Source organism: Taudactylus pleione, unplaced genomic scaffold (assembly GCF_031769625.1).
Source record: "Taudactylus pleione unplaced genomic scaffold, aTauple2 ptg000400l, whole genome shotgun sequence".
Lineage (NCBI taxonomy): Eukaryota > Metazoa > Chordata > Amphibia > Anura > Myobatrachidae > Taudactylus > Taudactylus pleione.
Genome location: NW_028284802.1, coordinates 3,764,450 through 3,789,890, shown reverse-complemented (window position 1 = coordinate 3,789,890; position 25,441 = coordinate 3,764,450). Strand labels below are relative to the sequence as shown.

Genomic DNA, 25,441 nt, shown 5'->3' with positions numbered 1-25,441 from the left:
ATGGGGCCTGGGACTGACAAAGTAGACAAGGCCCCCCCCCCCGGTAAGGGGAGGGGGGTATGGTAGAGGTGGGCAGAGCTACACTGGGGGTCGTACATCAATTGTTTAAAAAGCTGTAAAGCAACGTTTAGTTCTGATTTCTGGGGGGGGGGGGGAGAGGCACATGACAGGGATGGCTATCTCATGACTAGGAGGGGGACATGGCAGGGGTGGCTGGCAGGACTAGGAGGGGGACATGGCAGGGGTGGCTGGCAGGACTAGGAGTGGGACATGGCAGGGGTGGCTTTGCAGGACTAGGAGGGGGACATGGAAGGCTGGCTGGGCTAGTGGGGGAAGCACAGTGCAGAGAAGTCTGGTTGGACTGGGGGGGGCAGGACAGGGAAGGCTGGCAGGACTAGGAGGGAGACGGCAGGCTGGCTGGGCTAAGGGGGGGGGGGGAAGTACTGGGCAGGGATGAATGGCTGGAACGGAGTGGACAGGGCAGGGATGGCTGGCTGGACTGGGGGCGGGGGGAGTACAGGGCTAACTCAGGGATTATGTTACAATACTGGTAGTGTACCTGTAGAATTTCTTCAGCTGCGCGCCAGCGCACCCAGCCCACCAGAGTTGCAGCCGGCTGAAGAGAGGGAGAGCAGAGAGAGAGGGGGCCTGGGTGTGGCTCTGCCAGTAGCGCTGCACCGGCGGCGGCATTCTAATATGGTGCTGGTCGTGAGGTGAGCCAATCACAGCTCGCGGACCGGCAGCCAGTCAGGTGTGGCCGCTCCTGATTGGCTGCCGTTCTGAGAGCTCTGGCTAGCTCACGGCTGTGCACCATACATGCCGCCGGAGATGTATAGCAAATGTACCTGGCTTCCGGCGCAACAAAGTAAAAAAAATACAGAAGCATCTGTAATGGTGGATTCCAGTGGGGACAAATTAATATTGTGTGAAGAAGTTGATGCACACACTGATGGGGATGGCGATGACGATGTCTGATGTAACTTGTAAAGCCAGTTTGTGTATGGAATCATTGCCACCAATGTCCACTGCGCATTGTCAGCTTGTTTTGCGGGGGGTCCAAATAAACCAATCATTTCAGGCCCTGTCGCTGAAGTTATTGGTTTGTTAAACTGTGAATGTCCTGTTTCATATATACAACATAAGGGTGGGGTGGAGGGCCCAAGGACAATTCCATCTTGCACCTTTTTCCTTTCCATTATGTGCTGTTTGGGGCATTGCTGCCTGACATTTTTAATGTTATTATAGTTTATAAATGTCCAGAAATTGGAATGGCCACAGACAGCATCTCCTGCATGCCCCTTTCATTTTTTTTCCAAGAAAATTATGAACCAATTGCTGCTTGTGTCAACTCAGCGGCACAAGTCGCACAACAGTAACATTCAGCCAAGAGTTGCAGGACTGGATCTCCTAATCATAGCTCTGTATTCCACTACTACTCAGCCAGGGGCTGTACCAATTATCAAATATCAACTATTCTTACGTCAGCCAGTGGCTGCGCCAACTATCAATTCTTACTTCAGCCAGTGATTGTATCAATTATCAACTATCAATTCTTCAATCCTCAAGAGGTACCCCAACCGTCATTTTTACACAGTCAACTCTATTTATCACTCAGTTTTGAGCTGGCTACTGTAGCTGGATGCAACCTTTTAGCCCTTAACTAGATGAAAAATCAATATTGTGAGCTGTGAGGTGGTCAAAATTGACTGGAAACGAGTGGAAATAAATGTTATTGAGGTTAATAATACTGTCGGACCAAAAAAGGCCCATTTGATGTGATTTTAGCTGTTTTTATGATTTTTTAAGAAAAAATCCAGATCCAAAACCAAAACCGAAAAACAAAACACGGAGGTGAGGTTTTGGCAAAACCAATCCAGATCCAAAACCAGGGGAGATCCAAAACCAAAACACTGGGGTCAGCGCACATCTCTATTCCTAACATCATTTAGCTTCCACCAAACATCAGCCACGATCCAACAGCAAGGTTTCTGTTCCAGCCCTAAAGTGGACTCTGGGAGGGTGCCAGGCTTCCTCGTTGCTGCCCACAATGTTGGCACACCCATCCTTAAACCCTCATGCCATTCATCCTGCAGTCTATTTTAACCTGCCTGTGTGTCAGGATTTGATGTGGTTGAGTCTTCAACCTTGTGCATGGGTTGTGTGGGTTTGGACTGGAGGAGTGCGAGAAGCTGGATGGCTTAATGTATTTTCTTCGCATCAATAGAACGCTCTCAGCTGGAACCTATGTAGAGAATGTTGATAGGATACAATGGAACTAAAACTAGCACTAAGGTGTTGACGAAGATCCAGGGCAGGGGCGCGGAGTCTTACCCCGCCGGTGGTCTTTACTAGGAAATCCCGCAAAGGAATATGGGCTCAGCTGCGCCTGATGGGCCAGTCGCGGCCCCCTGACTGGGTCACCTGTGCTTGCACTAGAGGGATAACTTATGATTGGTGAATATAAGACTTGCTTCGAAGACTGAAGGAATATCGGACTTGCACCGAAGACTGAAGGAATTTCTGACTTGGCTCCTTAGCCACAACTATCAGTGCAAGTGTGAGTACAGCTACAAAACTTACACGCAGAACTGTGTGGCTTATGGCACTGACAACCTAGGCCCTGCTGACCTGGAAGCTTTATACCCATAGGTAGATCCGGATTGGCTGGGAGTGTCAGCTGAGTACCTGGCTGGACAGGATTGGCCTGGACTTGACCACCTGATGCCAGGCAAGATGGTGACATCCATATTACTGGCCCGGCAGGAACACCACCATGAGGGACTCCAGCACTGCACCCCGAATCCTCTACAGTGCACACATTTGCAGAGACATTGGCAATCGCGGGATCTGACACACCCTCCGGGCGGGGACTCATTATACAGCTGACAGCTCCTCAGCAGCAGAGGTCGCTGCAGGGAGCTGTCCCAGTCTGGCGTTCCGGAATCTTGTCTGGTCAGGCTTTCACCTAATCCCGAGAAAGAGGGTGTGTGATATGCACGCGGTTAAACACTATGCCCACTGTCGGGAGCACCCCCATAGAATGACTTCATATGTATTGTAGACTGTCTAATTTGGGCCAACATTTAATTTCATTTGACCTAAGCATAGTGCAGCGGTGTCTCCCAGGACCCTTATCCCCAGTTCAATAGGGGAGCTGCCAAGCACTAGAGAGGCCCAAATTCTCTTTTAAGAAGGAAAGGATATATAGAAAGTGCGCATAGCGCTCACCTGTGTATGTCCTATAGAATCAATCTCACTCGTGCGGTATTGTGATATATCAAGGTCGTGGGAGTCGGCACCCGCATCCAGGCACCATATCCCTGCACTGTCTCCATCTAACGTGGAGGAGCATCCAGTGTGGTCCAGAGTAAGGATCGTCACCTCTCCAGGAGTTCGGGTAAGTCGCAGCATGGGACGCCGTGACTGCAGACTTCTATCATTGAAGGACTGGCACATGTGCAGATCATCACACATACGAGGGGATGACGTACGAAATTTCGGCATACGGTACAGGGTCTGGTACCCAGACACCTCCACCACCCCCGGGCTCATTAGCACTGTGTTTTGCAGGACATTGTCATTCACATTAAGGGGCACGTAGGTTTCCTACAACCAGTCACCCCTAATAGGGGCTCACCCACGACCTTGACCCCCCAGTCCTCAGACCAGTAGCTAATTTTAGAGGGTCTGGCAGCCATCAACACCAGCATAGAGGTCTGATGCTACCTTTTTTCCAGAACTGATACTTTGTTCATTCCAAATAAAGTTTTTTCTCATACATGTTTTTTGTGACCTAGGGTTACGTAGGTACACTACGGGCAGTTGTCTTCCTAAAAGAGCCGACTCACCTCCCAGGCCACTAGTGGTACAGCCATACTGGCACACCCACCATTTTTGAGGTTTCTGTATTTATTTTGGTCAATGGTATTTAGTTAACATTGATTTTTTATCTTTATTTTGATTTGCATTTTTCTTTTCATTTTTAATTGGAACATTGTGCTTTCTGTTTAGCATAATAAACACACACACAGAGTTCTTCATCTATTTGTATATACAATATCTCTGATAGATCACAACACCGCACGAGTGAAACTGATTCTATAGAACATACACACTTTCTATATATCCATTTGTTGGAGGACTGTTGCATAGTTAATCCAATCTCTGCATATTAACTGCAACAGTATACATCTGTATACCGTATTCTTTCCATCATACTCCCATAAACAGTAAATAGTATTATTTTATTACAACATTTTCAATCTACTGCTGTATGCAACTTTTATAAATCAGATTATAGTTTTTATTTTTTTATGTGTTTTTGGAAAATAAGTGTATTTTCCTAAATTCAGGACTTGGCTCATTTACAGATAATTGCGAGGTTAGATCTTATGTTAAGTATAATTATTTATGCATAGGAAGGTTCATGTTATGTGTGTCGGATAGTGGTATTATTCTTTTGTTATGTGGGTGCTGGTGTGGAAGGTTAGTAATGCTATGTGGGGGCTGCTGTGGGTGGTTACTGTATGGGTGCTGGTGTGGAAGGTTAGTAATGTTATGGTTGAGCTTATTTCCCGTTCGTGCTAGGGACCTGGAAGTGACGTGAGTGAGGACGGAAGTGCAGTTCCTGCCCATGACAGCCATCTAAAGAAGTACTTTTTCCCCACTTAAAGAAGATTGTTGTCCCCTCGCGGGCTCGCTGCCCTCGCCACGCATCGGACATGGTGGCTCGCTATGCTCGCCACATGGTTATATTCCCCCTCTATGCCCACTTGGATGGCAGGGAATGATGCTGGACACTGGCTGATGACGTCAGGGTCCTCTCCATGAAGGGGATTTAGACATTACTGTAATTGTTATGCGACGACTGCTGTGGGTGGTTATTGTGTGGAAGGTTAGTAATGTTATGTGGGGACTGCTGTGGGTGGTTATTGTGTGGGTGCTGGTGTGGAAGGTTAGTAATGTTATGTGGGGACTGCTTTGGGTGGTTATTGTGTGGGTGCTGTGTGGAAGGTTATTAATGTTATGTGGGGGCTGCTGTGGGTGGTTACTGTGTGGGTGCTGGTGTGGAAGGTTATTAATGATATGTGGGGACTGCTGTGGGTGATTATTGTGTGGGTGCTGGTGTGGAAGGTTATTAATGTTATGTGGGGACTGCTGTGGGTGGTTATTGTGTGGGTGCTGGTGTGGAAGGTTATTAATGTTATGTGGGGGCTGCTGTAGGTGGTTATTGTGTGGGTGATGGTGTGGAAGGTTAGTAATGTTATGTGGGGACTGCTGTGGGTGGTTACTGTATGGTTGCTGGTGTGGAAGGTTATTAATATTATGTGGGGCTGCTGTAGGTGGTTATTGTGTGGGTGCTGGTGTGGAAGGTCATTAATGTTATGTGGGGACTGCTGTGGGTGGTTACTGTATGGGTGCTGTGTGGAAGGTTAGTAATGTTATGTGGGGGCTGGTGTGGAAGGTTAGTAATGTTATGTGGGGGCTGCTGTGGGTGGTTACTGTGTGGGTGCTGGTGTGGAAGGTTAGTAATGTTATGTGGGGCTGCTGTGGGTGGTTACTGTATGGGTGCTGGTGTGGAAGGTTAGTAATGTTATGTGGGTGCTGTGTGGAAGGTTATTAATGTTATGTGGGGGCTGCTGTGGGTGGTTATTGTGTGGGTGCTTGTGTGGAAGGTTATTAATGTTATGTGGGGGCTGCTGTGGGTGATTATTGTGTGGATGCTGGTGTGGAAGGTTAGTAATGTTATGTGGGGACTGCTGTGGCTGGCCATTGTGTGGGTGCTATGTAGACGGTTATTAATGTTATGTGGGGCTGCTGTGTGTGGTTTTTGTGTGGGTGCTGGTGTGGAAGATTAGAAATGCTATGTGGGGGCTGCTGTGGGTGATTATTGTGTGGATGCTGGTGTGGAAGGTTAGTAATGTTATGTGGGGACTGCACTGCTGTGGGTGGTTATTGTGTGGGTGCTGGTGTAGAATGTTAGTAATTTTATGTGGGGGCTGCTGTGGGTGGTTATTGTGTGGGTGCTAGTGTGGAAGGTTAGTAATGTTATGTGGGGACTTCTGTGGGTGGTTATTGTGGGGGTGCTAGTGTGGAAGGTTATTAATGTTATGTGGGGACTGCTGTGGGTGGTTAAATGTGTGGGTGCTGGTGTGGAAGGTTATTAATGTTATGTGATTATTTTCTGGGTGCTGGTGTGGAAGGTTATTAATGTTATGTGGGGTTGCTGTGGGTGGTTATTGGGTGGGTGCTGATTAGGAAGGTCATTAATGTTATGTGGGGGCTGCTGTGGGTGATTATTGTGTGGATGCTGGTGTAGACGGTTATTAATGTTATGTGGGGACTGCTGTGGGTGGTTATTGTGTGGGTGCTGGTGTGGAAGGTTATTAATGTTATGTGGGACTGCTGTGGGTGGTTATTGTGTGGGTGCTGGTGTGGAAGGTTATTAATGTTATGTGGAAGCTGCTGTGGGTGATTATTGTGTGGGTGCTGGTGTGGAAGGTTAGTAATGCTATGTGGGGACTGCTGTGGGTGGTTACTGTGTGGTTGCTGGTGTGGAACGTCAGTAATGTTATGTGGGGGCTGTTGTGGGTGGTGATTGTGTGGGTGATGGTGTGGAAGGTTAGTAATGTTATGTGGGGACTGCTGTGGGTAGTTATTGTGTGGGTGCTGGTGTGGAAGGTTAGTAATGCTATGTGGGGACTGCTGTGGGTGGTTACTGTGTGGTTGCTGGTGTGGAACGTCAGTAATGTTATGTGGGGGCTGTTGTGGGTGGTGATTGTGTGGGTGATGGTGTGGAAGGTTAGTAATGTTATGTGGGGACTGCTGTGGGTAGTTATTGTGTGGGTGCTGGTGTGGAAGGTTAGTAATGCTATGTGGGGACTGCTGTGGGTGGTTACTGTGTGGGTGCTGGTGTGGAAGGTTAGTAATGTTATGTGGGGACTGCTGTGGGTGGTGATTGTGTGGGTGCTGGTGTGGAAGGTTATTAATGTTATGTGGGGGCTGCTGTGGGTGGTTACTGTATGGCTCCTGGTGTGGAAGGTTAGTAATGTTATGTGGGGGCTGCTGTGGGTGGTTACTGTGTGGGTGCTGGTGTTGAAGGTTAGTAATGTTATGTGGGGGCTGCTGTGGGTGGTTACTGTATGGGTGCTGGTGTGGAAGGTTAGTAATGTTATGTGGGGCCTGCTGTGGGTGGTTACTGTATGGGTGCTGGTGTGGAAGGTTAGTAATGTTATGGTTGAGCTTATTTCCCCTTCGTGCTAGGGACCTGGAAGTGACGTGAGTGAGGGCGGAAGTGCAGATCCTGGCCATGACAGCCATCTAAAGAAGTACTTTGTCCCCACTTATAGAAGTTTGTTGTCCCCTCACGGGCTCGCTACGCTCGCCACGCTTCGGGCATGGTGGCTCGCTATGCTGGCCACATGATTATATTCCCCCTCTATGCCCACTTGGATAGCAGGGAATGATGCTGGACACTGGCTGATGACGTCAGGGTCCTCTCCATGAAGGGGATTTAGACATTACTGTAATTGCTATGCGACGACTGCTGTGGGTGGTTATTGTGTGGAAGGTTAGTAATGTTATGTGGGGACTGCTTTGGGTGGTTATTGTGTGGGTGCTGTGTGGAAGGTTATTAATGTTATGTGGGGGCTGCTGTGGGTGGTTACTGTGTGGGTGCTGGTGTGGAAGGTTATTAATGATATGTGGGGACTGCGGTGGGTGGTTATTGTGTGGGTGCTGGTGTGGAAGGTTAGTAATGCTATGTGGGGACTGCTGTGGGTGGTTATTGTGTGGGTGCTGGTGTGGAAGGTTAGTAATGTTTTGTGGGGACTGCTGTGGGTTGTAATTGTGTGGGTGCTGGTGTGGAAGGTTATGAATGTTATGTGGGGCTGCTGTGGGTGGTTATTGTGTGGGTGCTGGTGTGGAAGGTTATTAATGTTATGTGGGGGCTGCTGTGGGTGGTTACTGTGTGGGTGCTGTGTGGAAGGTCATTAATGTTATGTGGGGACTGCTGTGGGTGGTTACTGTGTGGGTGCTTGTGTGGAAGGTTATTAATGTTATGTGGGGCTGCTGTGGGTGGTTATTGTGTGGGTGCTGGTGTGGAAGGTAAGTAATGTTATGTGGGGACTGCTGTGGGTGGTTATTTTGTGGGTGCTGGTGTGGAAGGTTATTAATGTTAGGTGGGGACTGCTTTGGGTGATTATTGTGTGGGTGCTGTTGTGGAAGGTTATTAATGTTATGTGGGGTTGCTGTGGGTGGTTATTGGCTGGGTGCTGGTTGGGAAGGTTATTAATGTTATGTGGGGGCTGCTGTGGGTGGTTATTGTGTGGGTGCTGGTGTGGAAGGTTATTAATGTTATGTGGGGGCTGCTGTGGGTGATTATTGTGTGGATGCTGGTGTTGAAGGTAATTAATGTTATGTGGGGACTGCTGTGGGTGGTTACTGTTTTGGTGCTGGTGTGGAAGGTCAGTAATGTTATGTGGGGGCTGCTGTGTGTGGTTATTGTGTGGGTGCTGGTGTGGAAGGTTAGTAATGCTATGTGGGGACTGCTGTGGGTGGTTATTGTGTGGGTGCTGGTGTGGAACATTAGTAATGTTATGTGGGGGCTGCTGTGGGTGGTGATTGTGTGGGTGCTGGTGTGGAAGGTTAGTAATGTTATGAGGGGGCTGCTGTATGTGGTTATTGTGTGGGTGCTGGTGTGGAAGGTTAGTAATGTTATGTGGGGGCTGCTGTGTGCGGTGATTGTGTGGGTGCTGGTGTGGAAGGTTATTAATGTTATGTGGGGGCTGCTTTGGGTGGTTATTGTGTGGGTGCTGGTGTGGAAGGTTATTAATGTTATGTGGGGGCTGTTGTGGGTGGTGATTGTGTGGGTGATGGTGTGGAAGGTTAGTAGTGTTATGTGGGGCTGCTGTGGGTGGTTATTGTGTGGGTGCTGGTGTGGAAGGTTAGTAATGTTATGTGGGGACTGCTGTGGGTGGTTATTGTATTGGTGCTTGTGTAGAAGGTTATTAATTTTATGTGGGGGCTGCTGTGGGTGGTTATTGTGTGGGTGCTGGTGTGAAGGTTAGTAATTTTATGTGGGGACTTCTGTGGGTGGTTATTGTGTGGGTGCTGGTGTGGAAGGTTATTAATGTTATGTGGGGACTGCGGTGGGTGGTTAATGTGTGGGTGCTGGTGTGGAAGGTTATTAATGTTATTTGGGGCTGCTGTGGGTGGTTAATGTGTGGGTGCTGGTGTGGAAGGTTATTAATGTTATGTGGGGCTGCTGTGGGTGGTTATTTTGTGGGTGCTGGTGTGGAAGATTATTAATGTTAGGTGGGGACTGCTTTGGGTGATTATTGTGTGGGTGCTGGTGTGGAAGGTTAGTAATGTTATGTGGGGGCTGCTGTGTGTGGTTATTGTGTGGGTGCTGGTGTGGAAGGTTATTAATGTTATGTGGAAGCTGCTGTGGGTGATTATTGTGTGGGTGCTGGTGTGGAAGGTTAGTATTGCTATGTGGGGACTGCTGTGGGTGGTTATTGTGTGGGTGCTGGTGTGGAAGGGTAGTAATGTTATGTGGGGGCTGCTGTGGGTGGTTACTGTGTGGGTGCTGGTGTTGAACGTCAGTAATGTTATTTGGAGGCTGTTGTGGGTGGTTATTGTGTGGGTGATGGTGTGGAAGGTTAGTAATGTTATGTGGGGACTGCTGTGGGTGGTTACTGTGTGGGTGCTGGTGTGGAAGGTTAGTAATGTTATGTGGGGGCTGCTGTGTGCGGTGATTGTGTGGGTGCTGGTGTGGAAGGTTATTAATGTTATGTGGGGGCTGCTTTGGGTGGTTATTGTGTGGGTGCTGGTGTGGAAGGTTATTAATGTTATGTGGGGGCTGCTTTGGGTGGTTATTGTGTGGGTGCTGGTGTGGAAGGTTATTAATGTTATGTGGGGGCTGCTGTGGGTGGTTATTGTGTGGGTGCTGGTGTGGATAGTTATTAATGTTATGTGGTGCAATGGGAGAGGGTAATAATGCTTTGTAGTGGCTCATAAATGTGGGGGCTATTAATGCAATATGGGCTAATTTTTGGATATTAATATGTTGTAGGAGCTTTTGTTGTGATAATGGATATCTATGTAGGGTTTACTGTTTCAATATCTGAGCTTAATAAGGGAAATAACTATTCCATAAATGTGCTATAGGTATATACTGTACAGGTTGAAATAAGGAAAAAAATAAATAAATTTTAGACGCCTGTATAAAATGAGTACTGTAAATAGAGTGGCGTGGTGGGAAGGCACCGAGATATGTAATAGGAAATGCATTTTAGCATGAATGGATTAGAAGAAGTGTGTGGGGGGGGGAGTGCAAGTTCCACTGCTGAGCTGAGCGGTGACCTCCATGAAAAACTCCTGCAGTGAAAAGTTACCTATGCATCTCTTCACTGTGCAGGAGTTTACTGGGGGTCACTGATCAGGTCAGTGGGTGCACTTGTACATTGATCTCAGCTTAGCCGTATATGAAAGGCAATCTGCATATCTACAATTAGAGTGGGCATAAGCATTGTAGGCAAATGCCTAGGGTATCCGAAATGCCTTAGGGGCATCCCACAGCTCTGCAGCTGTGACAGCACCGGCCGCAGCAAACCCGACTACCTACCTGCCCTGCCACTACTGCGATCAGCGCTCAGCTCCAATCAGGCAGCAGTCAGAATTAGCTTTTGCGCATAAACTCATTCAGCTCCGCTTAGGCCTTAGCGGAGCTGAGTCGCGAGCCACAACTCACTGCTCTGCCTTAATGATGTTTTATCTGTTTATGGAAAAATACAGAAAAACAAAAAGTTTCATTTTGAAAGGGGTCACTCCTGTCATCCTGATTTACTATATAAGAATTGTTGAAAAACTTTTCCCATGTTTACACTAGAAAACCTTACATAAATATATAAATAAATATAGGTGAGCAGTGTAACTTATACATTGAAAACAAATAAGAAAATTAATTGATGGCTTACACTGTATATATGCACATTTGTTCTTCTCAGTTAACCTGCGGGAAAGTGATTATTTTTCCATCAATGTACCCCGTACTGCCAGCGTGCAGAATTCATACAGTATGTAGCAGAACTGCAGATGTGTAGTGACTAAAGCTTATAGGGACCCATATAGTACATCACAGATATACATCACAACATGTACAGTATCATTAGTTTATTTTTACCTTTTTCATGGTTGAGCAATTTCTTTCTCTTCATATAATTTATGATCTGCTGGTGCCTGTTCTCATAATACTTAGCAATGTGAGTCTGATTCACCCAGTGCTGAGGGTCCATAGATTCCTCCAAACAGGACAGCAGAGGATGCACCCTACGCGTTTCACTGGTGTATCTCACAATACGCACATCATTGACAGATCCACCAACGTGATAGTTCAGTTGTCCGGGACCAGGGGGTGAGATTGTTGTAAAATAATAGTTAAGACTGTGATGATCTGTAGAAGAGAAGACAGACATTGTTCCAGCAAAGAACCAAACTATAACCACTGTACATACCATAACTTTCTGGTATAATTATTAAAGACGCTGCATTCTAAATTATACTGTGCTTCACCAAACCCTGCAAGTTCTCACTAACTCTGTATTTTGGGATGAGATGTTTAGGGGAAAAGCATTAAAAATTCTACAGAGGACAAGTGGTCCATAGCAACCAATCAGCTTCTAGACATCATTTGTCCAAAACATTCTATAAAATGTTAGGTAGAATCTGATTGGTTGCTAGGGGCAACTTCTCCACTTATACATCTTCCCCAGAGTTTCTATGGATTCATTAGTAACTATAGAATAGGACAGGCTTGCCTACCCTCCCGATTTGGTTGGGAGCCTCCCGGTTATCCAGTGCCACTCCTGGCCCCTCGGAAAGCCAGGCAAGCCTCCTGGCAGCCAGCAACCCTCCCAACCTCCCCCCAGAATAAGCTAGATACCCCTGCAGCAGGGTGGGGGGCAGTGACGTGATTCGCGCTGAATCGCTTCATCGTGGCCAAGCCCCCTGCTTCACAATGCCAAAAATAACGGCATTGTGAAGAGGGGCAGGGCCACGATGACGCAATAGTGCGGCTCCGCCCCCAATGTGACATCAATGACCAGGCATGCCACCCGCTGTTAGCCGACAATCCGCTCCCTTCTGGAAGGAGGACACGTGGAACATTTAAGTCCGTTTGTCCACCTAGTGCTTAGAAAGGTGGACAATCACATTCCGTCTTAGGAACTGCACCATAAGAGCTCTTCTGAGATTCATTTGCAGAGCTTTAGGTCCCGATATAAATGCACAGGATGGAAAAAGGTAAAACCTCACTCCAAAGTCCATCCCATTTATATTTAAAAAACACCCGCTTCATTAAATCCTAAATTATTATATTTACATGCAAGATCCTGCTTGTTTACACGTTGTTTAAGACTTACACAAATCATGAGAGCAAGGAAGATTGCGTCTCACTATACTACATGCGTTGTATAATCATACACTTTAATGTTTTATCCCATTAGGAGAATTGCAACAATTAATTAGCTTTCCAACATCACAGGCAAAAAACTTCCTACTAAAAAGTACAGACAGATGGTTACACATCTCCAAAATGTTCCATCATGTGTAAAAATAAGGACAAAAAGGGCCCAGCCCCCACCATCTATGTGACCGCACCATCAGAGCCGTAACTAGACTTTTTGAGAGAGCATTGGCACCCCTCCCGTCTTATGTCCCTATTTTTTAAATAGGGACATAAGATGGTGCACCTGAAAAAGGGCCATGGCCTCATGGGGAAGGGCCAGGGAAGAGATAGGGGAGGCCAGGAGATGCTGGGGATAAATGAAGAAGAAGCTACAAGTGAGAATAATAACAAACAGGAAAATTAACAGGCCCAAACAGCGCCCCCTGCCCTGTGGTGCCCTGTGCCATGGCACAGGTTGCACTACCCTAGTTACGGACCTGCGCACCATCCCTATACATCTGCCAGTGAAAGCAAGCAGTTACCCCCATTTATCCGCTGATGGAGAACTATAGTAGCTGACTTCTTGGTGACTCTGAATAGCTGAAGATCCATAGAGATGCTTATCCACTATCTACACCTTGGTCACACACGCAGATATGGCTGCTGTCTATGTAACCCTGTATCAGGCCCCTATTGTCTAACAGTTATGAATCCAATGAATCCATTATTAAAGGACGTGGCCGAATCCAGATATGGATCCTATAAAAAACATCATACTTGCCTACTCACCATAAGTTGCAAAATGATCCTGATTTTTTGGGTAGGCCCCCACACCCATGGAAAAGTAGGCAGATCTCGCGCATCCCACCTAGTAAAGTGGGCAGGATGGGGAGATTATACATGGAATTTGTAGGTCCACATGGAGGGGCGGGGCTAAAATAACAGGAAACGTGTTATTTAGCCCCACCCCCTTCTTGCAAACCTGCAAATTGCTGCAAAGTGGAGATGTTGCCAATGGCAACCAATCAGAACTGGAGATGTTGCCAATGGCAACCAATCAGATTCTACTTATTATAATAATTACCAGTTATTTATATAGCGCACACATATTCCGCAGCACTTTACAGAGAATATCTTACCATTCACATCAGTCCCTGTCCCAGTGGAGCTTACAATCTATATTCCCTACCACATGCTCACTTAACATTTAACTAGCACCTTTTAGAAGATAATAGCTAGAATCTGTTTGGTTGCTATGGGCAACATCTCCACTTCTAAAAACCCACACTTTAGTATATATGCCCCCTGTCATGACACACCGCCCCAGCCTGCGCTCAGATACACCAACCTGAATCAGGTGGGCGGTTGCGACATGGGTTTTACTGGAGCTGCCATTCAGTATTAGAATACCGCTCTTGCGACCGTCTGAGGTCTTAGGAGTTGTGTGGAGGGAGACCACCGGATACAGAAGATGGGGAGTACTCCTAGCATGTAGCTACTCCCTTGTAGAGTGAACACAGTGGGTGGCTGGGTCTTATGGTTCTACAACCACCCTCTCCACCAGCAGACCCCACCCTTTACAGGATCAAAGGACTGGCCTTTTTTCTCCCAGGGTCTGTGTAGATGTAAATTAGCACAGCTACAAGAACCTACACGTCCATGACTTCAAAAGGCATTTTATTGTAGAAAGACTGATAAGTTAAGGTGGAAATATTACACTCTAGCAGCCGGTGTATCTGTGCACTGGACTTGCACATTGGCCACCTACGGTGAAGAGCAAACACTACTTCCATGAAGCTTTTGTCTTCAAAGCCTAGATAGCACCTGGCCACTTGTTTCTGAGTAGCTGATGCAACCCAGTTTTGACATACTGTACCAATTCAAAGCAAGCAGACATTTCTGAAATATATATTTTAGGGGAACTATAATAAAACACATAACTCTTATGGTCAGGTTGTTGCTCATAGTACCATGAGCACACTTTACCCAGGGCACACAGAATACAGGACACATGGCTTTGAGGAACTGCAGTAACCCATGGCGATGGTCACACCCCCATGTGTCAAATTTGTTGCTATTAACCCTTGCACAACTACAGCTACTTATTCAAAATGACAAAATCTGGTGCCTGCATCTGCTTTACTACCCTATGTATGCCCAAATCCTTGTTGTGCCAGGTAAAATACAATTCAAATTTGTGTAAGAGACTGTACACAGGGCCTGATTCAGAGCCGAACGCTCTGACCAGAGCGCTTGCTTTGAATCAGGGCTCTCCTACCTGAAAATGGAGCGGCCTCATGGACGCTCGCATAGCTGTGGGTTACCACCCACAGCTATAGCGAGCGTCCATGATGATGGTCGCGATGGTCAAGACCATCGCGACCATCAGGCTTGTGATGAGACCCTGCGGTAGGGTCTCGCTGCCGCAAGCCCTGGAGTGATTTCGGCTCTATCAGAGACAAAATCACTCCCACTGACAACACTAGTGATGTCAGTGGGGCCGGACTCAGACGGTAGGAGTCCCCATGGGAACGCCTGCGTCTGGCAGCCACAACAGTAATAACAAGTGAATAAGAAGCTGGAGCAGTAATAAGAGGTGAATAAGAAGCTGGAGCAGGAATAAGAAGTGAATAAGGAGTTGGAGCAGGAATAAGAAGTGAATAAGAGGCTGGAGCAGGAATAAGAAGCTGGAGCAGGAATAATAAGCTGGAGCAGGAATAAGAAGTGAATAAGAGGCTGGAGCAGGAATAAGAAGTGAATAAGAAGCTGGAGCAGGAATAATAAGCTGGAGCAGCAATAAGAAGTGAATAAGGAGCTGGAGCGGCAATAAGAAGTGAATAAGAAGCTGGAGCAGGAATAAGAAGTGAATAAGAAGCTGGAGCAGGAATAAGATGCTGGAGCAGGAATAAGAAGAGAATAAGAAGCTGGAGCAAGAATAAGTGAATAAGCAGCTGGAGCAGGAATAAGAAGTGAATAAGAAGCTGGAGCAGGAATAAGAAGTGAATAAGGAGCTGGAGCAGGAATATGAAGTGAATAAGAAGCTGGAGCAGGAATAAGAAGCTGGAGCAGGAACAAGAAGTGAATAAAAAGCTGGAGCAGGAATAAGAAGTGAATAAAAAGCTGGAGCAGGAATAAGAAGTGAATAAGAAGCTGGAGCAGGAATAAGAAGTGAATAACAAGCTGGAGCAGTAATAAGAAGTGAATAAGGAGCTGGAGCAGGAATAAGAAGTGAATAAGAAGCAGGAGCAGGACTAAGAAGCTGGAGCAGGAATAAGAAGTGAATAAGAGGCTGGAGCAGGAATAAGAAGTGAATAAGAAGCTGGAGCAGGAATAATAAGCTGGAGCGGCAATAAGAAGTGAATAAGGAGCTGGAGCAGGAATAAGAAGTGAATAAGAAGCTAGAGCAGGAATAAGAAGTGAATAAGAAGCTGGAGCAGGAATAAGAAGATGGAGCAGGAATAAGAAGTGAATAAGAAGCTGGAGCAGGAATAAATGAATAAGAAGCTGGAGCAGGAATAAAAGAATAAGAAGCAGGAGCAGGAATAAGAAGCTGGAGCAGGAATAAGAAGTGAATAAGATGCTGGAGCAGTAATAAGAAGTGAATAAGAAGCTGCAGAAGGAATAAGAAGTGAATAAGAAGCTGGAGTAGGAATAAGAAGTGAATAAGAAGCTGGAGTAGGAATAAGAAGTGAATAAGAAGCTGGAGCAGGAATAAGAAGTGAATAAGAAGCTGGAGCAGTAATAGGAAGTGAATAAGAAGCTGGAGCAGGAATAAGAAGTGAATAAGAAGCTGGAGCAGGAATAAGTGAATAAGAAGCTGGAGCAGGAATAAAAGAATAAGAAGCAGGAGCAGGAATAAGAAGTGAATAAGATGCTGGAGCAGTAATAAGAAGTGAATAAGAAGCTGGAGCAGGAATAAGAAGTGAATATGAATCTGGAGCAGGAATACGAAGTGAATAAGAAGCTGGAGCAGGAATACGAAGTGAATAAGAGGCTGGAGCAGGAATAAGAAGTGAATAAGAAGCTGGAGCAGGAATAAGAAGTGAATAAGAAGCTGGAGCAGTAATAGGAAGTGAATAAGATTCTGGAGCAGGAATAAGAAGTCAATAAGAAGCTGGAGCAGTAATAAGAAGTGAATAAGAAGCTGGAGCAGGAATAAGAAGCTGGAGCAGGAATAAATGAATAAGAAGCTGGAGCAGGAATAAAAGAATAAGAAGCAGGAGCAGGAATAAGAAGCTGGAGCAGGAATAAGAAGTGAATATGAAGCTGGAGCAGGAATAAGAAGTGAATAAGAAGCTGGAGCAGTAATAAGAAGTGAATAAGATGCTGGAGCAGTAATAAGAAGTGAATAAGATGCTGGAGCAGTAATAAGAAATGAATAAGAAGCTGGAGCAGGAATAAGAAGCTGGAGCAGGAATAAGAAGTGAATAAGAAGCTGGAGCAGTAATAAGAAGTTAATAAGAAGCTGGAGCAGTAATAAGAAGTGAATAAGATGCTGGAGCAGTATAAGAAGTGAAGAAGAAGCTGGAGCAGGAATAAGTGATTAAGAAGCAGGAGCAGGAATAAGAAGTGAATAAGGAGCTGGAGCAGGAATAATAAGTGAATAAGATGCTGGAGCAGTAATAAGAAGTGAATAAGAATCTGGAGCAGTAATAAGAAGTGAATAAGAAGCTGGAGCATGAATAAGTGAATAAGAAGCTGGAGCAGGAATAAGAAGTGAATAAGGAGCTGGAGCAGGAATAATAAGTGAATAAGATGCTGGAGCAGTAATAAGAAGTTTAAAAAGAAGCTGGAGCATGAATAAGTGAATAAGAAGCTGGAGCAGGAATAAGAAGTGAATAGGAAGCTGGAGCAGGAATAAGAAGTGAATAAGAAGCTGGAGCAGTAATAAGATGTGAATAAGATGCTGGAGCAGTAATAAGAAGTGAATAAGAAGCAGGAGCATGAATAAGTGACTAAGCAGCTGGAGCAGGAATAAGAAGTGAATAAGAAGCTGGAGCAGGAATAAGAAGTGAATATGGAGCTGGAGCAGGAATAAGAAGTGAATAAGAAGCTGGAGCAGGAATAAGAAGCTGGAGCAGGAATAAGAAGTGAATAAAAAGCTGGAGCAGGAATAAGAAGTGAATAAAAAGCTGGAGCAGGAATATGAAGTGAATAAGAAGCTGGAGCAGGAATATGAAGTGAATAAGAAGCTGGTGCAGGAATAAGAAGTGAATAACAAGCTGGAGCAGTAATAAGAAGTGAATAAGGAGCTGGAGCAGGAATAAGAAGTGAATAAGAAGCAGGAGCAGGACTAAGAAGCTGGAGCAGGAATAAGAAGTGAATAAGAGGCTGGAGCAGGAATAAGAAGTGAATAAGAAGCTGGAGCAGGAATAATAAGATGGAGCAGCAATAAGAAGTGAATAAGGAGCTGGAGCAGGAATAAGAAGTGAATAAGTAGCTAGAGCAGGAATAAGAATTGAATAAGAAGCAGGAGCAGGAATAAGAAGCTGGAGCAGGAATAAGAAGTGAATAAGAAGCTGGAGCAGGAATAAGAAGTGAATAAGAAGCTGGAGCAGGAATAAGTGACTAAGAAGCTGGAGCAGGAATAAAAGAATAAGAAGCAGGAGCAGGAATAAGAAGCTGGAGCAGGAATAAGAAGTGAATAAGAAGCTGGAGTAGTAATAAGAAGTGAATAAGATGCTGGAGCAGTAATAAGAAGTGAATAAGAAGCTGGAGCAGGAATAAGAAGTGAATAAGAAGCTGGAGCAGGAATAAGAAGTGAATAAGAAGCTGGTGCAGGAATAAGAGGTGATTAAGAAGCTGGAGCAGGAATAAGAGGTGAATAATAAGCTGGAGCAGGAATAAGAAGTGAATAAAAGGCTGGAGCAGGAATAAGAAATGAAAAAGAAGCTGGAGCAGGAAAAAGAAGTGAATAAGAAGCTGGAGCAGTAATAACAAGTGAATAAGAAGCTGGAGCAGTAATAAGAGGTAAATAAGAAGCTGTAGCAGGAATAAGAAGCGAATAAGAAGCTGGAGCAGGAATAGGAGGCGAATAAGAAGCTGGAGCAGGAATAAGAAGTGAATAAGAGGCTGGAGCAGGAATAAGAAATGAATAAGAAGCTGTAGCAGGAATAAGAAGTGAATAAGAAGCTGGAGCAGTAATAATAAGTGAATAAGAAGCTGGAGCAGGAATAAGAAGTGAATAAGGAGCTGGAGCAGGAATAAGAAGTGAATAAGAAGCTGGAGCAGGAATAAGAAGTGAATAAGCAGCTGGAGCAGTAATAACAAGAGAATAAGAAGCCGGAGCAGGAATAACAATTGAATAAGAAGCGGGAGCTGTAATTAGATGTGAATAAGAAGCTGGAGCAGGAATAAGAAGTGATTAAGGAGCTGGAGCAGGAATAAGAAGTGAATAAGAAGCTGTAGCAGGAATAAGAAGCTTGAGCAGGAATAAGAAGTGAATAAGAAGCTGGAGCAGTAATAAGAAGTGAATAAGAAGCTGGAGCAGGAATAAGAGGCAAATAAGAAGCTGGAGCAGGAATAAGAAGTGAATAGGAATCTGGAGCAGTAATAAGAAGTGAATAAGAAGTGAATAAGGAGCTGGAGCAGGAATAAGAAGTGAATAAGGAGCTGGAGCTGGAATAAGAAGTGAATAAGAAGCTGAAGCAGGAATAAGAAGTGAATAAGAGGTTGGAGCAGGAATAAGAAGCTGGAGCAGGAATAAGAAGTGAATAAGGAGCTGGCGCAGGAATAAGAAGTGAATAAGGAGCTGGAGCAGGAATAAGAAGTGAATAAGAGGCTGAAGCAGTTAAAAAGTGAATAGGAGGCTGGAGCAGGAACAAGAGGCGAATAAGAAGCAGGAGCAGTAATAAGAAGTGAATAAGGAGCTGGAGCAGGAATAAGACGTGAATAAGAAGCTGGAGCAGTAATAAGAGGTGAATAAGAAGCTGGAGCAGGAATAAGAAGTGAATAAGAAGCTGGAGCAGCAATAAGTGACTAAGAAGCTGGAGCAGGAATAAAAGAATAAGAAGCAGGAGCAGGAATAAGAAGCTGGAGCAGGAATAAGAAGCTGGAGCAGGAATAAGAAGTGAATAAGAAGCTGGAGCAGGAATAAGTGACTAAGAAGCTGGAGCAGGAATAAAAGAATAAGAAGCAGGAGCAGGAATAAGAAGCTGGAGCAGGAATAAGAAGTGAATAAGAAGCTGGAGTAGTAATAAGAAGTGAATAAGATGCTGGAGCAGTAATAAGAAGTGAATAAGAAGCTGGAGCAGGAATAAGAAGTGAATAAGAAGCTGGTGCAGGAATAAGAGGTGATTAAGAAGCTGGAGCAGGAATAAGAGGTGAATAATAAGCTGGAGCAGGAATAAGAAGTGAATAAAAGGCTGGAGCAGGAATAAGAAATGAAAAAGAAGCTGGAGCAGGAAAAAGAAGTGAATAAGAAGCTGGAGCAGTAATAAGAAGAGAATAAGAAGCTGGAGCAGTAATAACAAGTGAATAAGAGGCTGGAGCAGTAATAACAAGTGAATAAGAAGCTGGAGCAGTAATAAGAGGTGAATAAGAAGCTGGAGCAGGAATAAAAAGTGAATAAGGAGCTGGAGCAGGAATAAGAAGTGAATAAGAAGCTGGAGCAGGAATAAGAAGTGAATAAGCAGCTGGAGCAGTAATAACAAGAGAATAAGAAGCCGGAGCAGGAATAACAATTGAATAAGAAGCGGGAGCTGTAATTAGAGGTGAATAAGAAGCTGGAGCAGGAATAAGAAGTGATTAAGGAGCTGGAGCAGGAATAAGAAGTGAATAAGAAGCTGTAGCAGGAATAAGAAGCTTGAGCAGGAATAAGAAGTGAATAAGAAGCTGGAGCAGTAATAAGAAGTGAATAAGAAGCTGGAGCAGGAATAAGAGGCAAATAAGAAGCTGGAGCAGGAATAAGAAGTGAATAGGAATCTGGAGCAGTAATAAGAAGTGAATAAGAAGTGAATAAGGAGCTGGAGCAGGAATAAGAAGTGAATAAGGAGCTGGAGCTGGAATAAGAAGTGAATAAGAAGCTGAAGCAGGAATAAGAAGTGAATAAGAGGTTGGAGCAGGAATAAGAAGCTGGAGCAGGAATAAGAAGTGAATAAGGAGCTGGAGCAGGAATAAGAAGTGAATAAGGAGCTGGAGCAGTTAAAAAGTGAATAAGAGGCTGGAGCAGGAATAAGAGGCGAATAAGAAGCAGGAGCAGTAATAAGAAGTGAATAAGGAGCTGGAGCAGGAATAAGACGTGAATAAGAAGCTGGAGCAGTAATAAGAGGTGAATAAGAAGCTGGAGCAGGAATAAGAAGTGAATAAGGAGCTGGAGAAGGAATAAGAAATGAATAAGAAGCTGGAGCAGGAATAAGAAGTGAATAAGCAGCTGGAGCAGTAATAACAAGTGAATAAGAAGCTGGAGCAGGAATAAGAGGTAAATAAGAAGCTGTAGCAGGAATAATAAGTGAATAAGAAGCTGGAGCAGGAATAAAAGGCGAATAAGAAGCTGGAGCAGGAATAAGAAGTGAATAAGAGGCTAGAGCAGGAATAAGAAATGAATAAGAAGCTGGAGCAGGAATAAGAAGTGAATAAGAAGCTGGAGCAGTAATAAGAAGTGAAAAAGAAGCTGGAGCAGTAATAAGAGGTGAATAAGCAGCTGGAGCAGTAATAACAAGAGAATAAAAAGCTGGAGCAGGAATAACAAGTGAATAAGAAGCTGGAGCAGTAATAAGAGGTGAATAAGAAGCTGGAGCAGGAATAAGAAGTGATTAAGGAGCTGGAGCAGGAATAAGAAGTGAATAAGAAGCTGTAGCAGGAATAAGAAGCTGGAGGAGGAATAAGAAGTGAATAAGAAGCTGGAGCAGTAATAAGAAGTGATTAAGAAGCTGGAGCAGGAATAAGAGGCGAATAAGAAGCTGGAGCAGGAATAAGAAATGAATAAGAATCTGGAGCAGTAATAAGAAGTGAATAAGCAGCTGGAGCAGGAATAAGAGGCGAATAAGAAGCTGGAGCAGGAATAAGAAGTGATTAAGGAGCTGGAGCAGGAACAAGAAGCTGGAGCAGGAATAAGAAGTGAATAAGAAGCTGGAGCAGTAATAAGAAGTGAATAAGAAGCTGGAGCAGGAATAAAAAATTAATAAGAATCTGGAGCAGTAATAAGAAGTGAATAAGAAGCTGGAGCAGTAATAAGAGGTGAATAAGAAGCTGGAGCAGGAATAAGAAGTGAATAAGGAGCTGGAGCAGGAATAAGAAGTGATTAAGAAGCTGGAGCAGTAATAAGAGGTGAATAAGAAGCTGGAGCAGGAATAAGAAGTGAGTAAGAAGCTGGAGCAGGAAAAAGAGGCGAATAAGAAGCTGGAGCAGGAAAAAGAGGCGAATAAGAAGCTGGAGCAGGAAAAAGAGGCGAATAAGAAGCTGGAGCTGGAATAAGAAGAGAATAAGAAGCTGGAGCTGGAATAAGAAGAGAATAAGAAGCTGGAGCAGCAATAAGAAGTGAATAAGAAGCTGGAGCAGGAATAATAAGCTGGAGCAGCAATAAGAAGTGAATAAGGAGCTGGAGCAGGAATAAGAAGTGAATAAGAAGCTGGAGCAGGAATAAGAAGTGAATAAGAAGCTGGAGCAGGAATAAGATGTGAATAAGAAGCTGGAGCAGGAATAAGAAGTGAATAAGATGCTGGTGCAGGAATAAGAAGTGAATAAGAAGCTGGAGCAGGAATAAGAAGAGAATAAGAAGCTGGAGCAGCAATAAGAAGTGAATAAGAAGCTGGAGCAGGAATAATAAGCTGGAGCAGCAAAAAGAAGTGAATAAGGAGCTAGAGCAGGAATAAGAAGTGAATAAGAAGCTGGAGCAGGAATAAGAAGCTGGAGCAGGAATAAGAAGTGAATAAGAAGCTGGAGCAGGAATAAGATGTGAATAAGAAGCTGGAGCAGGAATAAGAAGTGAATAAGATGCTGGTGCAGGAATAAGAAGTGAATAATAAGCTGGAGCAGGAATAAGAGGCGATTAAGATGTTGGAGCAGGAATAAGAAGTGAATAAGAAGCTGGAGCAGTAATAACAAGCGAATAAGAAGCTGGAACAGTAATAAGAGGTAAATAAGAAGCTGTAGCAGGAATAATAAGTGAATAAGCAGCTGGAGCAGGAATAAGTGAATAAGCAGCTGGAGCAGGAATAAGAAGTGAATAAGAAGCTGGAGCAGGAATAAGAGGCGAATAAGAAGCTGGAGCAGGAATAAGAAGTGAATAAGAGGCTGGAGCAGGAATAAGAAATGAATAAGAAGCTGGAGCAGGAATAAGAAGTGATTAAGAAGCTGGAGCAGTAATAAGAAGTGAATAAGAAGCTGGAGCAGTAATAAGAGGTGAATAAGAAGCTGGAGCAGGAATAAGAAGTGAATAAGAAGCTGGAGCAGGAATAAGAAGTGAATAAGAAGCTGGAGCAGGAATAAGAAGTGAATAAGCAGCTGGAGCAGTAATAACAAGAGAATAAGAAGCTGGAGCAGGAATAACAAGTGAATAAGAAGCAGGAGCAGTAATAAGAGGTGAATAAGAAGCTGGAGCAGGAATAAGAAGTGATTAAGGAGCTGGAGCAGGAATAAGAAGTGAATAAGAAGCTGTAGCAGGAATAAGAAGCTGGAGCAGGAATAAGAAGTGAATAAGAAGCTGGAGCAGGAATAAGAAGTGAATAAGAAGCTGGAGCAGTAATAACAAGTGAATAAGAAGCTGGAACAGTAATAAGAGGTAAATAAGAAGCTGTAGCAGGAATAATAAGTGAGTAAGCAGCTGGAGCAGGAATAAGTGAATAAGCAGCTGGAGCAGGAATAAGAAGTGAATAAGAAGCTGGAGCAGGAATAAGAGGCGAATAAGAAGCTGGAGCAGGAATAAGAAGTGAATAAGAGGCTGGAGTAGGAATAAGAAATGAATAAGAAGCTGGAGCAGGAATAAGAAGTGATTAAGAAGCTGGAGCAGTAATAAGAAGTGAATAAGAAGCTGGAGCAGTAATAAGAAGTGAATAAGAAGCTGGAGCAGGAATAAGAAGTGAATAAGCAGCTGGAGCAGTAATAACAAGAGAATAAGAAGCCGGAGCAGGAATAACAATTGAATAAGAAGCGGGAGCTGTAATTAGAGGTGAATAAGAAGCTGGAGCAGGAATAAGAAGTGATTAAGGAGCTGGAGCAGGAATAAGAAGTGAATAAGAAGCTGTAGCAGGAATAAGAAGCTTGAGCAGGAATAAGAAGTGAATAAGAAGCTGGAGCAGTAATAAGAAGTGAATAAGAAGCTGGAGCAGGAATAAGAGGCAAATAAGAAGCTGGAGCAGGAATAAGAAGTGAATAGGAATCTGGAGCAGTAATAAGAAGTGAATAAGAAGTGAATAAGGAGCTGGAGCAGGAATAAGAAGTGAATAAGGAGCTGGAGCTGGAATAAGAAGTGAATAAGAAGCTGAAGCAGGAATAAGAAGTGAATAAGAGGTTGGAGCAGGAATAAGAAGCTGGAGCAGGAATAAGAAGTGAATAAGGAGCTGGAGCAGGAATAAGTGAATAAGCAGCTGGAGCTGGAATAAGTGAATAAGCAGAGCAGGAATAAGAAGTGAATAAGAAGCTGAAGCTGGAGCAGGAATAAGAGGCGAATAAGAAGCTGGAGCAGGAATAAGAAGTGAATAAGAGGCTGGAGCAGGAATAAGAAATGAATAAGAAGCTGGAGCAGGAATAAGAAGTGATTAAGAAGCTGGAGCAGTAATAAGAAGTGAATAAGAAGCTGGAGCAGTAATAAGAGGTGAATAAGAAGCTGGAGCAGGAATAAGAAGTGAATAAGAAGCTGGAGCAGGAATAAGAAGTGAATAAGAAGCTGGAGCAGGAATAAGAAGTGAATAAGCAGCTGGAGCAGTAATAACAAGAGAATAAGAAGCTGGAGCAGGAATAACAAGTGAATAAGAAGCAGGAGCAGTAATAAGAGGTGAATAAGAAGCTGGAGCAGGAATAAGAAGTGATTAAAGAGCTGGAGCAGGAATAAGAAGTGAATAAGAAGCTGTAGCAGGAATAAGAAGCTGGAGCAGGAATAAGAAGTGAATAAGAAGCTGGAGCAGGAATAAGAAGTGAATAAGAAGCTGGAGCAGTAATAACAAGTGAATAAGAAGCTGGAACAGTAATAAGAGGTAAATAAGAAGCTGTAGCAGGAATAATAAGTGAGTAAGCAGCTGGAGCAGGAATAAGTGAATAAGCAGCTGGAGCTGGAATAAGAAGTGAATAAGAAGCTGGAGCAGGAATAAGAGGCAAATAAGAAGCTGGAGCAGGAATAAGAAGTGAATAGGAATCTGGAGCAGTAATAAGAAGTGAATAAGAAGTGAATAAGGAGCTGGAGCAGGAATAAGAAGTGAATAAGGAGCTGGAGCTGGAATAAGAAGTGAATAAGAAGCTGAAGCAGGAATAAGAAGTGAATAAGAGGTTGGAGCAGGAATAAGAAGCTGGAGCAGGAATAAGAAGTGAATAAGGAGCTGGAGCAGGAATAAGAAGTGAATAAGGAGCTGGAGCAGGAATAAGAAGTGAATAAGAAGCTGAAGCAGTTAAAAAGTGAATAAGAGGCTGGAGCAGGAATAAGAGGCGAATAAGAAGCAGGAGCAGTAATAAGAAGTGAATAAGGAGCTGGAGCAGGAATAAGACGTGAATAAGAAGCTGGAGCAGTAATAAGAGGTGAATAAGAAGCTGGAGCAGGAATAAGAAGTGAATAAGGAGCTGGAGAAGGAATAAGAAATGAATAAGAAGCTGGAGCAGGAATAAGAAGTGAATAAGCAGCTGGAGCAGTAATAACAAGTGAATAAGAAGCTGGAGCAGGAATAAGAGGTAAATAAGAAGCTGTAGCAGGAATAATAAGTGAATAAGAAGCTGGAGCAGGAATAAAAGGCGAATAAGAAGCTGGAGCAGGAATAAGAAGTGAATAAGAGGCTAGAGCAGGAATAAGAAATGAATAAGAAGCTAGAGCAGGAATAAGAAATGAATAAGAAGCTGGAGCAGGAATAA

The 25,441-nt window shown here is 44.3% G+C and overlaps 1 long non-coding RNA gene and 1 pseudogene across 3 annotated transcripts in view; one reads left to right on the top strand and one right to left on the bottom strand.

Moving 5' to 3' along the window:
• LOC148506531 (uncharacterized) overlaps positions 1–25,441 on the top strand; it is a 555,606-nt gene that overhangs the window by 273,381 nt on the left and 256,784 nt on the right. The window lies entirely within an intron of this gene.
• The window catches only part of LOC148506547 (major histocompatibility complex class I-related protein 1-like), a 169,892-nt pseudogene that overhangs the window by 16,216 nt on the left and 128,235 nt on the right, over positions 1–25,441 (bottom strand).